This window comes from Crassostrea angulata, unplaced genomic scaffold (genome assembly GCF_025612915.1).
Source record: "Crassostrea angulata isolate pt1a10 unplaced genomic scaffold, ASM2561291v2 HiC_scaffold_118, whole genome shotgun sequence".
Taxonomy (NCBI): Eukaryota; Metazoa; Mollusca; class Bivalvia; order Ostreida; family Ostreidae; genus Magallana; species Magallana angulata.
In genome coordinates this window covers 434,866-449,835 of record NW_026441673.1, presented here as the reverse complement: position 1 = coordinate 449,835, position 14,970 = coordinate 434,866, and the positions used below count along the sequence as shown (strand labels likewise).

Sequence of the window (14,970 nt, the reverse complement as noted above, 5' to 3'; positions counted from 1 at the left end):
ATAGACGTAAAGCAACTACCCATAAAAAGTCAACAGTTGAACAGTTTCTCTCATAAATTAGATTGCATTATGTTCATTATCGCATAGATGATGTCATGAGACTTGAATGTCATGTAAAATTGACCCGTAAGCATTATACAGGCAGATTTAAAATATAGGAAATCTGAGAATTTTAATAAAAACGATTTATTGGGAATTGAGCAAGTGAATCATGGAATAGATGCGCGGGCATGTTAAGGCTTCCCGATTGATTTTACAGCGATGTGTAGAATGTCACTTGTCTGTACTTCATACGATTTGACGTCATAATAAACTTTGTCGTCATGATCTGCATACTTGTCGATAGTTCTCAGGGAATGTATCTTAACGTTATAAGTGAATTATATCAAACCAGTATAAAACCGGATGCTTCCTTTACATAGATGCTGTCCTTAATGCTAGACTTACAGAAATCATTTATATTAAAAACCAGTTTTAAAAAATTCGGCAGTTTTAAAGCTTCGTTTTAAGTAAAAGACTTTTTATAATAAAGTGGTTTGGGGACTTTCCCTGCTAAGTGTAAACAACTGAATGAAGAAATGTTACTGCATGTAAAAACCAACTTGGCGCAGGTGAAAGATCAATACAATTTTGGAATATTTTACGTAAAATTGGTAGAGAACAGAAGTACCAATTTGAATCGTGCTTGGGAAACCTACCCATTTATCCCAATTTTTTGTAAACCGCTTTTGATTAGTAAAAATGTGCATTATTGTGATGATGTGGTGGAATGTTTCAACAATACCTTTATAAACGAAATATCTTTTTCAAACCCAAGCAACAACTTCAAAGTATATGACATGATAGAGGATTTTTCTTAAAAATATTTATGATTTAATGTCATTAATTACCTGCGCCGATACAATCTAAAAAGATCATTTGCAACATTCGGATTTGCCCGTCACATGATTTTAAAGTACATATGACGTCACAAAAGAACCGGCTGAATAAATTTTGACCGAGGAAAATAAAGGATTTAAGCTGTATTTTTTTATTTAAATGTTTTATCTTTACTTGATATGTTTATTGTTTTATAAAACCTCAGGGTAGTGTTGTTCTATCTCATTTTGTGTCGAGAAATATACGTAAGCTATTCATTTATCACGTGATAATGCACCGAAGTAGTATAAATGTAATACGTTAATTTAAAGCAATTATATATACATATATCTTGAGGAAAATACCAAATTGTTGGTCTGGTTTAAAAAAATAAATTCATCTTACAATTGTGTATATTTCTGTCAAGAAAAGATTGCAGGTTGCCAATGTGCTTTCCTAACCTACTAGTGAAGAATAGAGATTTATATGGATCCAAATATTGAAGTGATTCAATTCCGATTTCTTTTAACGCTATGGTTTAATTTTCTTTTAAATTAGAAATATAGAAGCAGAATCAAACAATGCAAAATAACTTGTTTTAGTAAGGTTTAAATTCGTTTTTCTTTCATCATCCTGACAATCTCCCGATAGCAAGAAAAGGCCCACATGTTGACGGTGTGTAAATAAAGACTATTTTTGTAAATTCAACATATTAAAACAATCGAAATATTGAGAACAAATAGATATAATGTCTAATGAGCAATAGTTGGTCTTCAGCAAGTTGTATGATGTCATTGAACTTTAAAGAATTGTTCGGAAGTGATGACATCCAAGGATAAAAAATAAAAGGGCAAATTGTATCTTAACATGATCATAGCAATAAACACACTGCAGATACAACCTGTCGACAGGGGATGTAAACTCCTCAAAGGCACCTGCCCTCATCTCTATTTTTTAGAGGTCCGTGTTTGCTCTTCTTGAAATTTGTATTTCGTTATATAAATTTTTTGTGTTGATTGATAGTTTGTTCTTGTTGTTTTTTATTAAAACATTAAACCTTTCCCTCCAATATATGACTCTAAAATAACAATTGATACTGTTCATAACATTGATAAGTCGCATGTCACACAAACACGGACATTTGTTCTTTATTGAAAGCTAATATGTGTTTAAAGAAACCCTAAAGACAATGTTTATACTGTGTGATGTATTTTAAATTCCTTATGAGCAATTTGTGGGCAGATAATGCATCATTTTTTTCAATAATAATATAACTATGGTTTCGTCCGTAACAACGTTCTTCCTGAAATGATTCAAGCATCAGATTGTATCATTTTCTGTTTCAAAAAGATAATTTGAAAGATCGAAACACAAACTGTTTATTCCAAATCAAAATACAAACAAGATCTCTGGTGTTAATGATTTCCATCGGTTCAATTTGATCGTGTTGAGGCATTTGTCTAAAATGGGAAGAATGGTATATAATAACTCCAATTGATCATTATTGTCCTTTTCAGATTAAAAAGAAAAACAACACATTCTTCTTTTTTACATTCAACAAACAATTCATTCACGTTGGTGTCTTTTTAGACACATTCAAACTATACAACTTAGATGTGTATTATCTACTACTTACAGTATCATTGAAACAATTCCTCAGGGGAAGTTTCAAATTCGAGATCCTGATTGGCTTCATACAGACCACAGTTACACGTATGGCAAACACTTTTGTGTTCAATCCGTTTTGAATCGTAAACTCTTTTTGCGGTGGTCCATATTTAGGACCATCGTACTATAAAGACAATATAACTTAGGAACTTTAAATCAATTCATCTCTTAGTATTTCCTCATTATTATTATTTTTTTGTGTGTTCTTAACATTATCGCACACTTACTGCACACTAACTGTACAAAACTACATGAGATATACACATTAAACAAAAGATGATAAATGAGCAGTTATAGTACATATTGAAAATATTCAACTCAACAAGTTATATTTTCCTGGTAACATTAAGTGTTTTCTCAAGTGAATAACTTTATTATTATCATTTCTTGATGTTTAATGACTTTGAAGTGAAAAGTAAATTCAGATCCAAAAAAGTTTAAATACCTTTTTCGACTGCATATTGTTCGCTATTAATACGACATTGAAGTTGATTGCATTGTCAATTTTAATTGACATATTTTAATTGATCCGCAGACTGATCTGACAAAGATATGTAGATGTACAGAGTTTGGACATCTCCGGACGACGGAAATGTGAGTCCATCAGGAGTAAACATTGTCGTGTAGTTGGAGGAATTGGTCGCACTTTTTGGATTCACCGTTATATTAACAACTGCATGACAAACTACAAACGATGAAACATACTGCATAAACAAAACCTATAAAAGTCGAAAAACTAGTAGTAATATATAATGATAATAAACACAATTTTACAAGAAATTGTACGGCGTGAATAGCAATTAGTTTAAGTGTAAATTTGATTGAATGACACTTATTACTCACTTAATTCACAGGCATATCCTTTGTAACCAATCTTACACGTCTTACACATCCCGGTGCCTGGGTAACATTGCTCGCAGTTAGGCGGACAGGGTTTGGTACATTGTGGCAACCCTGCCACAGGGTAAGGGCATCCTGAAACATCTATTATCGTAATGTTTGTGTGTGAGTGTTTGTAATATTAACTATTTAAAGACCCCAAATCATCTAAGTTTAAATTGAAGTTTTGACTTTAAAAATATGATATTAACAATAAATATTTAAAAGTCCATGGATTGTTTTTAGACTAAAAAACGGATGCTTATACTCAAAAGAATAAAGATGTATTATGATGTGAAAGTTCTTCAATATTTGCTTGTGAAGCAACTGATGAAATCAGTCCTAGTAAAGTAAGTGGGATGCAATTTTCAGAAATTTGTTGAAAAATAATTCGGTTGGACTTTATCATGAATGAACGGCTTGATAAGTTAAAAAAAGGGAACTGGACCAATGTCATACAAAATACTCACATGGTTTGCACATTTCGTCGCATTGAACCGTGCATTTTGGATCATCGTATCCAAATTCTGGAAATGGGCAACCTAAAAAAAACCTTTTAAACAGCAAAATCTAGCCTTACGACAACATTTGTTATGCCAACCAGTTATGTTCTTCTATTCCAGGTACTACGTTATACGTTGTAATCTGTACAAAATTTCAAGTTTAATTTTTATTTAATATTTAAGGAGGCCGACTTTAGTTTGCATTGCGCATGTTTTTGCGCTTTTTAAAATAATACAGTTGATTTATACTTCTTATGATTTTTTTTCGATATCATTTATAAAATTAAACACAATAAACAAAATACAGATAAAAATATTTAGATTGTTAAAGGAAATTTTTATTTTTAACACGATTTTTACGTTGTGCGGTAGGGGAGCATTGCCATTGCGCTTTTATGACGTTAAGATAAAATGAAGCTTTGTAGGAATCATTCAAAACATAGATTATACATATACTCACAACCCTCGACTTGACCAAAACAAAAACTTAACAGCAGGGCCACTATAAGAAGTCGTGCCATGTCCTTCCCTTAAGAATTCTTCAGCTCTAACTATTTTTCTATAAAGCTGTCATAGCTAGTTATCCAATTTGTTCAGTACTTTATTGAAAGGAGATAGGCAATAGGAAAATTCCGAGTGTTTATGTTGTTTTTAACTGCTGAAAACAAATTATACAGAAGCCCATTTTCGGAGCCGTCATAAATAATGAACAAAGTTTTTGTTCAGTACTTTATGGAAAGAAATTAATCAACATGAAGATACCGAGTGTTTTTTAATACTTCTACTACTGCTTTTTAAAATGTATCCAAAAGTACACTTTCGAATATTTGTTTGTGGTGGCACATAAGTAGGTATTGAATGGTTAGGTACTCGCTGGGTTTTTTTGTTTACTCATGAATATATTCAATATATTATTGGATGTCAACATTGGATGTCAACATATGCTGAGTGTATTTCATTTTACAGATGAAGTACAGACATCAGTTCCGTATTTCGTTCAAACAAATAAACACAAATTATCCAAAAAAAAAAAAATTGTGACGCAATTTTATAGGTACATAGAGTATTTTATTTCATGTAACATGCTTACGTGTTTGTTTCATATCAATGGTTTTGCTTGATGATTCAAGAAATGTTGTTAATCAAGTCAAAAAGCCCTTCATTTTAATATCTCAAATTGTATTGTTTATTGGTCAACAGCTGTACAGCTCATATACATATACAATTAATATACACATGTTACAATACATATACTGGTCACTTGAAAAAAGGCAAGTTTATACATGAAGTTTTCTGATTACAAAAGCATTCTTAATATATTTACCTAAATTGCACAAATCCATTACATTTTGTGTTGACACTAATAGAATTAATTTAAAGACAGAGGGTTTAATATAATAAAACTTCTTAAGGAATTTTTCTCTTAAGTTACAGTAATAGGGACATTTCAATATAAAATGATATTCATCTTCTTTATCTAAAGTACAAAGAGGACATAAACGTCTTTGTAATGGAACATTGTTATATCTGCCAATTTCGATGGTAAGACAATGAGATGATAATCTTAATATTTCAAAGCCAAGCGTAAAAATCGCATAGAATTGTATTAAAATCTTGTATCAGAACATTAAAAATTGTATACCATAGCATAGCATAAAGTAGTAAAAAATATGTATGAAATGACGTCCCGTATATATGATGGAAAATAAATATATTGAACTATTAAATTATTAGATTTTGCATGCGTTAATGTGTAACCGACATTTAAAAAATACGATGTCCAACCAAATATTATAAAGTTTTCTTATCTATTAACGAATTCCAACTAATTATCTAAAACAAATGAAATGAAAACAAAATTAATGAGATTCGTTCTCCATAAGCAAAACAAGCCAGATCTCTTCTAACTGACCGATTGTAAATATGATATATACAAAATATACCTCTACTGCCATTTACATGGCTTAGAGAGAATTAGTGATTTAGAAATACTGAATTGAGAAAATACACTGAATAAAAATAACATTCGTCAACTTTGCTTGAATTTTGTAATCGTTAAAAAAATTGTTAAATAAATTACATCTGCTAGGATAGGTTAAAACCCCACATTGGTAAATCAGCGCTTTATTTGGACTACAATATACAAAATTGTTTATTATTATGCTACTATATAAATCTGAATAGATATCAATCCTAAAAAAAAATTAGAGCAAAATTACTATATCGGTAAATTGTCACATGGAATCTTTAAATCGCATACATATATTCCTTAGTAAACGATGAGACATAACAACACCCACAAACGGTTTCCAAAGAGTATTCTTGAAATCAAATAAGGGCAAAGCATATCAGTTCTAAAGAAAATAAAACCACACATTTACATTAGCTAATAATTGAATCGCCAATTATAAAAAAAAAAAAACATAACCAAATTTATAGCTTGCAAGGATAACTGTATATTGCAAAAAATCAACCGAGAAAAAAGTCCAGAATCATTTAAGTTAAGCGTTTAAAATATTGATCCATTATAATGTATAAAGTTAAAAAAAAACTAGGTAGTGCTGTTCTTACTGGGCGTTTTTCATTGATAACAAGAGAGAGAAAAGCCTTCACAAGATATTTAATCATAATTACATACCTTTTAGCAGATAGATAAAGTTACATTGTAGCTACTAGTAAATGGGTACTAGTTATTGGCTACGAGAAGTGAGAACAGCTAATTACTAGTAACTGGCTATGGAATGAAAGAAAACTTGTCTACTAGTAACTAGTTACGAGGTGTAAAGAAAGCTAACTACTTGTAACTGGCTACAAGATGAAAGAAAACTTGGGTACTAGTTACTAGTTACTGTCCAATTGACAAACCATACCTGCGATTTCTACCTGTGTTGTTAATGTGTATATGGCGCTATTTATAATGCAACTATTTGAAAATGTTTTGACAGGAAGTTAAAAATGAGATATTTATAGCCTAAGGACATTCTGTAGCGTACTATATCACAAAAGTTGATAAGTAATGTAGATGCTATAGTGCAATGTACATATTAACAACACAAGTAGAAATTGCAAGTATGGTTTGTCAATTTGACAGTAACTTGTATATAGCCGAGTTTTCTTTTATCTTCTATCCAATAACTAGAAGCTAGCTTTTCTTACTACTAGTAGCCGGGTATTAATAACCAGTTACTAGTAGCCAAGTTTTTTTATCATCTCGTAGTCATTAATTGATAGTCACTAGCTTTGATTACATTTTGTAACCAGTTACTAGTAGCTATCTTTTGTTTTTTCTCCTAGCCAGTTACTAGTAGCTAGGTTTCCTTACTCCTAGTAGCCAGTTACTAGTAGCTAAGTTTCCTTACTCCTAGTAGCCAGTTACTAGTATCTCCATTAGCAGATGTTTGACAAAGTTCCACTGTAAGGATCTTCGACACCCTCTGTCATCTACTCTCCATAGCAGTATGCTACAGCAAGGCGATGTTAATCTACCTTTCATCAACGTTTGGTGCCTATCTCTAGCCCAAAAGTATGTACTGGGTTTGAATTCTGCAGTGAACATTTTGTCCAGGAATATTCGTCAAATTTTCACAATTTTAATCGGTGATTTACCCCAAATAGTTTCTTTTTTTTAATTTTTGAGTAACACTCATTCTGTAAATCAATTTCTTGAAGTAATATAGAATAGTTTGATTTATTGCAGAACTTTCACCAAGAAGCCTATACATGTAAGTCCTTTAACAGTTCTTGCAGCATCCATTTGTTTCTCAAGAATTCAAAATAAAAAGGTAATGAAATACTGATGTTTCAAATCTGTTTACAGTGCGTCCCGGCCAAATTTACACGAAATCCAGAAATCCAGTTTCGGTCATGACAATATCAATTTGTAATCCTACATAAAGAAACACATGTATAAAAACAAAAATATCTATGGGTTTTGCTTATCATCTGTAGACGTTTTGTTGATTTTATAGAGAAATATGTACAAAATAACTAAGACTTGTTATTTACAAAATTACGTTAGTTTATATAAACTTGTGAAAACAACAAAATCTTGCAATAAAAGATAAAGCACGAGTTAAATCGACTTTAAGTAAATACACTTGCTCTGAATTGCGCAATAAATTATGATTTTAATTTTCGTTACTAAGTATTCAATTACTTTAAGAATTAATGCTCAGTTCAAAATGATAACAAACAAATGTGTCTACCCCTTTGCTATTAAGGTGAAGAGGGTTCAGCAAGCCTAGACGTCTGTCACGTTTTCTTAATCCGGCTAAAAATAGCTTAATTCATATATTTCAAAACAGTAACCATGTATTTTATATTAATGACCCTTAATTTGTGATGTGATATCTTTTTTTTTACTTAAATATGTCTAAATATTTTAATAATACTAAAAAGATCACAATCTCCGCTTTTGTCAAATAAAAAAAAGCCATTATCTGACAAATCTTGGAAATTAGGCATACAGAAACAACTTTGTTAAACCCCTGGAACAAATAGGAGGTACAAGTTTTTTTTATTTTTATTTGACCATTCAATGCCATTTAGCAATAACTTTAATATGTAAAACAAAAACGAGAAATCCCTGGGGCAGAAGTTTAAAAAAAAAAAATAAAAAAAAAAATGTGCAAAATTGATACATTTGAAGCAAAATCCCACAGGGTCCTATTTTAAAAATTACCTTAAACAAACGTTGTAGAAATGTCTTATTTTGTTCATATTAAAATAAGAATTATATCAGAACAAATTAATGCGAAAAATGTCTTTAAAAAATCCAGGCCAGAACAAATTAGACCCAGCCTCGTTAATATTGTTTGGAAAAGAATTTTGACAAATCATTACCATATCATCATAGATCATAACAAAACTTCATTGCTAAACAGATATTACGCTATTTGAGTTTTATCATATAAACCCGATTGGGAAACAATTTCTAAATGCAGTTTGCGACAGTGTACATATCATATACTGTCACTTCATTTGGCATCAATATGGCGAACAACTTCAGTCATGCAAAATGACTATTTAATCCGTTAACAAATACAAACGCTGATCAACAAGAGAACAATGATTGTTAAATTTTATGCTCATAAACAGAGAAGTTCTAAGTGTAAATATGAACAATGAAAGAAATAATACAGTTACGGAATTGAATTAAAAACTCCAAAAATAATATAATTCATAAAGAGTATGGATTATAAGCATGTCTGAAAAAAAACTGAACATTTATTCATTTTCTTCAGTACTGACAATTCGTAAAAAATCCGAACGACAGTGTTTATTTTGAGGTAATTACAAGAGAGGACGTACAGTTGTACAGGCGAAAATTGAAATGAAAATTATGATTGAAATTTCTCGCAACAATGCTAATTGAGATGACAGGTGGTTAATTGATTCGAAGATGACATGTAATTTTGCCAAAGTTAATGTATTTCTACCATTATACTTGAAAATTAAATTGCCCTTTGTACTTTTCATAACGTGTTAAATTTATAGGAAAAAACAAAACTTTAGCTTGAGTTAAAAACTGATACACCCAATACGTATTGCTCACGCCCAGTGCCTTGGGAACTTGAGCTATGCTCTAATAAATCTGTTACCTATCGGTTGGAGCATAAGTTATACACTGATAAACAGGTTACTTATTGGTGAGAGCTTGAGTTTTGCACTAATGCACCCATTACCTTTTACTATATTTGTATAGTATTTGGCATTTTTAGGAAAACTAGCAGATAAACTATGTACATGTATATTCTTAAAAAATTAATTAAAAATAGTAAACATTGATTTTCCTCAAATATTACATCAAAAGAAATGAACATCTGTATGTGTTGATTTTGAATATATGTATGTGGTACTAAATGTTGATTAACATTTGATAAAAAGGAATTTAAGAGTCTGGGGACCTGCATATTTATAACTTAATTCGTACAATAGTTGTACTCTTTGGTTAATTGCTTGCTTTATTACTTCTTATTATCTCTGCGTGTTAAAGATCAGCTAAAGACTACCAGAAGCATGTGTTTTATCGTTAATTTTTATAAAGGGAGTGTATTTCAAATCACAGCTAACGAGAAAAATGAACGCTACGTAAAATCAGGAAAATGCATATTTTTTTAAATTTCAAAATGCTTTTTAAATGTAATCATCTCAATATTTAATTAATAATACTCACTTAATTCACAGGCATATCCTTTATAACCGTGTTGGCAATTTGCACATATCCCTGTTTTGGGGTAACATTGCTCACAGTTAGAAGGACAAGGTTTTGAACATTGTGGCAATTCATCCACATCCGATGGACAGCCTGAAACTTTATTGACATAAAACTTAATCTGTATCGTGTCACATCAAAGACTTCTACACAACGTTATAAGTCTCCTCTGAAAGAATGTTAGCGTTTCAGCATGCGTTTAAAATTGTTTAGTATTGACTTCTACTTTTTTAAACAAATACATAGTTTATTAAATATGTATTTAATATACATTTTAAAACAAGCATGAAATCCCAATGCAATGTATTTATATTTACTTTAATGAAAATGTTATACCTTAGAAATATTTCTATGAATTTAATATATATGACCAAATACATTCAACCCTGGAATTTAGGAACAGTGTAAGTTATTACAAACAACTCTTTATTAAACCTAAACTCTATCAACAATATCAACAAGTTTAAAGCAGTTAATGTGACAGCAAACCGGGATTTTTTTTATATGAACTGTATTCATAATCCATGTCAACCCTTAATTGATAAACATTACTTACCGTATCAAGTGAAATGGAGTACCCTATATGCAATATTTTTCAATATTCAAAAGCTGTTATTTTTCATACATAATAGTTAATCAAATTCCTTGCAATATACACGCCTCTGATATATGTACAATTAATCTGCAAAGAAGAACTTCTTATTTTGAAAATTATAGGAGGGTTTACTCGTACAATAAGGGTACCCTATAGGTTATATTTTCTCCTAAATAACGAAGTTCAAAAGCTTGTATTTTTGTCATAAATTATCAGAAATCAAACATCTAGCAAACTGCACAACTTAATATATGTTCAAATAATCTGCACTTCCTAGCTTAAAAACTGTAGGAGAAGTTATCCATACAATAAAGGTTCCCTTCTGGGAGCCGCCCGATCACCATTTTCACCATTTCATTAACCGAATTTTTCCGTTGAAAATCCGGTTAAAAATAATGAAAGTAATAATTAATATAGTATATATCTTTACACCTTGACTTAACAAGGTCGAGTGACTCCTTTTGGTTTGAAGCATCAACATTTCCGTTTCTGGCCTATATAACGTCCGTGACCTTTGGGCCATGTGTTTCCTCTATTGTTTAGTGTAAATATCAAAAGTATTGGAAAGATTGATAAACATGATTTTGTCCAAATCATTTATTAATAAAAATACGTACCTCTTGAAAACTCTATCATTATTTTTCTAATCTAAAAAATGAGCTCACTGCCCTTCTATAAGTACTAACTCAAGTTAGCTTTGGCATTGATACTATAATTGAGCGTAATACCTGTGTAAAAATGAATAAAGGGCCACTGATATGCTTGATCTATACTACTGTATGAAAATAATAGACTCGAATTTTTGGGTTTAATACCGATTAATCGGAAGAGTGATGTTGTTTGTTTTATATATTTTAAACATCATTTTTACTTGAAGATAACTAATTTGTTTTTATTGTTTTTTCAATCAAGCTTTGCTTATTAATGATTATCTAAAATTCCTCAAACAATTTCGGAAATCATCTGAATTTTCTGGATTTAAAAATCTTGCACATGCGCATTACATACACACAAAATCACGAAGGCTCTTCATTTTATGTTTCCACAATATCACATTTGCATGGATAAACTCAGAGATGATAAAAACAAATGCGTGTAAATATTTATTGATTTTTTTTTCTGTTCATCAAAAACAAATACGGGATATAACTCTAACACAGTGCATTTACCATTAAAAAAAATCCCGAGAATTTCGAATGTCAAAATGTTGTGTTAAAAACGTTGTTGAAGAAATGTTGAATTCTGCAATTATAGAAGTAAGTTATTTACAGTTTCAAATGGTTTGTTTTGAAGAATATAACTGTTATTTTTAATGCAACTTTATAAATTTTCTCCAAAACCGTTTTGGAGCGATTCTGTAATTGTCTGCTACATTACGGGTATATGGGAGGTATTTTAATAAACTGTTGTAAAGGCCTAACCACAAGCACAGTTTACATTATTAACTCAGCAGGGTGGTGTGAAATTAATGGCATTAGTGTAGGCTAAAAGCTTGGTTATGCAAATGTCAACAATATACGGTGTGTCGATGTATCTATTTCGTAAACGTCCGATATCATATGCTTTGTCAACCCATGATCGCAGGAGTCAAAATTTAGTATTTTCTTAAATTAGCAATGTTTCTTTCTGAATCTTTGTAATATGGCACATCTTTACTTTTCGTTTTTATAATAAGTATAGTTTTTTTTTCATTGAAAGCTGCTAATTCTATTAGTATGCCATATTGTTTTCTATCAAGGAAGTTATATAACACCTGAAAACATGACGGTTCTAAACACACACACACACATATACATTAATCTAAACACGAAAATGCACATTTACTGTGACGATTTCAGAAACTATAATTTCTTTTGTGTGTCATCTTTTAATTCAACAATGCGTGAACAGACATTGTTAAGTTTTACAGGGGTTTGATCATCTTTTATAAAATCGAAAATAGATCCTAAAACTAATTTACTCACTTGTTTTGCACATTTCGTGGCATGGAACTTTGCACCCGGGATCATCATATCCAAACTCCGATAGAGGACATCCTTAACAAATGAATCACAGACTTTGAACAGATCGCAGAGCAAACAGGTGATTGATTCCTGCTCAGTTCAGTATTATCTGTTAATGTGATATTTAAAGAAAACACTCACCGTAAACTTCTATTTCACACAGATCAACATAAGCGTATCTACTGTAGTTCTTCGGGTAGGTCTGTAGAGGCAACCTCTCATTGTAATAAGTTACATATCGACCAACCACAGAACAAAGTATATCCACCACTGGAGGTATGGTTGTTATGTTGTATTTTTTATCATGAAAACACAAAACACCTTTTTTGTGATCGGTGGTATTCGAAACAATGATTGAAAATCCAAGAAACCGTTTGCTTAAATAGTTTCCATCTACAAAGTCAACAAGAGCTTTTTATAAGAAATGGGTTTATTATTAAATTTGATCATTAGGAAACAATCGAATTGGTAACGTGATAATACCCCATTCCTTATTTTCCGTTCTAGCGTAAACAATGATGCGTTCAATCCATTGAATCTGTTCTAGATCAACTCGCCACAATGCTAATTCATGACCACTGCCAGTTGAAGTACATTGATATAACCTTAGGTCATTCCTTTTCCCATCGACCACATTAGAACTGGGATATGCAGGATTCAGTGTGTTAAGTTGATAGGTCGGGCGGTTAAGTGCTAGGTTTACTATGAAAGATACATAAGACAAAAAAAAAAAACCGGCTACGGAACGAAATCATAAGTTTTAAATTCACATAACATGCTTTGATATTTAAGGTTAAAATGCAATTTAAAGTGAAGATTCCAATTTGTTTTGAGAAAAACTAATTGTCAGAAAGAAAACATAATACAGTGGTAACAACGTTATTGTTGACAAGCAAATCGTGTTAAATGGTTCGTGTAAGGTGGGTGATCGTTCATGTAACGTGCGGGATCGTGCGTGTATCAGGAAAATTGGTTTGCGTTTCTTACCGTGCGTGTTCGTGCGTGATCGTGCGGTTTTTTCGTTTTGTAACTTTTTTTACGGAATGCCAGGTTTTTTTCTTAAAACAAAGACAAGTAGTTTTTGTAAAACAATGTGAATTTAAAACTTTTTTATATACGAACATTGACAGTTTTCGTCGTTAAATACATTTTTTTTTATTTCCATAGCTCATTCAATCCATTGTTCGGTCGAGTTAGTTTTGCTTAATTTTATAATCAGCCTATATCACGCATCAATTGTGTCTTGACAAATAATTTCAATCATATTAGCAAAAGCGACACGTTGAATGAAAGCGGCCAAGTTTACCCATTCCCCGTTTTAAACTGAACGATTATTCCCAACGTTTTTCTTTCAAATGAGAATATGATACGCATGATTATCTAGTGGAGTGTAAACACATTTGTTTGAAATAAAATTTATTTAGACGCTTTAAAATTTAGAATAAAAAGATATAAATCAAATGTACTTAAATTATGAAAATATTGGATGTGAAAAATCGAAATTCTATAGAACAAGGTAACAAATTTACCTGTATCCCGCATAATTAAATCGTACGTAAACGAATTAAATTACATAAACAGTCAACTCGTATGTAAATAATTTCGTGTAGTTTATGCATTATCTTCATTTCTATTGCACGTAATGTTCTTTAACTTATGAGAGAAGTTAATATTCGCTATGGAGACAAAAAAATTAAGTTGTGTGTAAATCCTTTATATTTGTGTATGGATGTGTAAAAGTGTTAACTCGTAAAATACAAAACAGTGCATGACTTAAGTGCATGCCGCTTTTCAATAACACAAACATGAAGCAATACAAATTAAAGTAATACGTTTCCTTAATTCTAATCTTAAAAATTAATTTTGATTTTGCGTGTTTAATGGTGTAGAATCGTTCGGTTGCGTGTTTTATCGTTTTTGTTCGTGTATCGTGAAGATTCAGTAAGTTAGTGATTGTCCGTGTATCGTGCGTGATCGTTCGTGTATCGTGCGTGATCGTTCGTGTATCATAATCGTGCGTGTCGTTTGTCAACAATAACGTTGCTACCACTGTACAAATATTTTCCCTGTCAATCGAAAACTAAATAGTTAAATCATTCCATTTTGAGAGTTCTTTGGTCGACACAACGACCTTGTCAGGAAATCAATCGTTCACTGACTCGCAAGCTGACTAACATTTTTCATACTAATTGTTAAACTATAACTTTTCATCTAATGCTCACTCTTCGAAGGTACCTGATTCTACGTCTA

The 14,970-nt window shown here is 31.1% G+C and overlaps 1 pseudogene; it reads right to left on the bottom strand.

Annotated features, from left to right (window-relative positions):
• Window positions 1-2,291: 2,291 nt before the first annotated feature.
• LOC128169329 (uncharacterized) lies at window positions 2,292-3,418 on the bottom strand (annotated as a pseudogene).
• Between the last annotated feature and the right edge of the window lie 11,552 nt (window positions 3,419-14,970).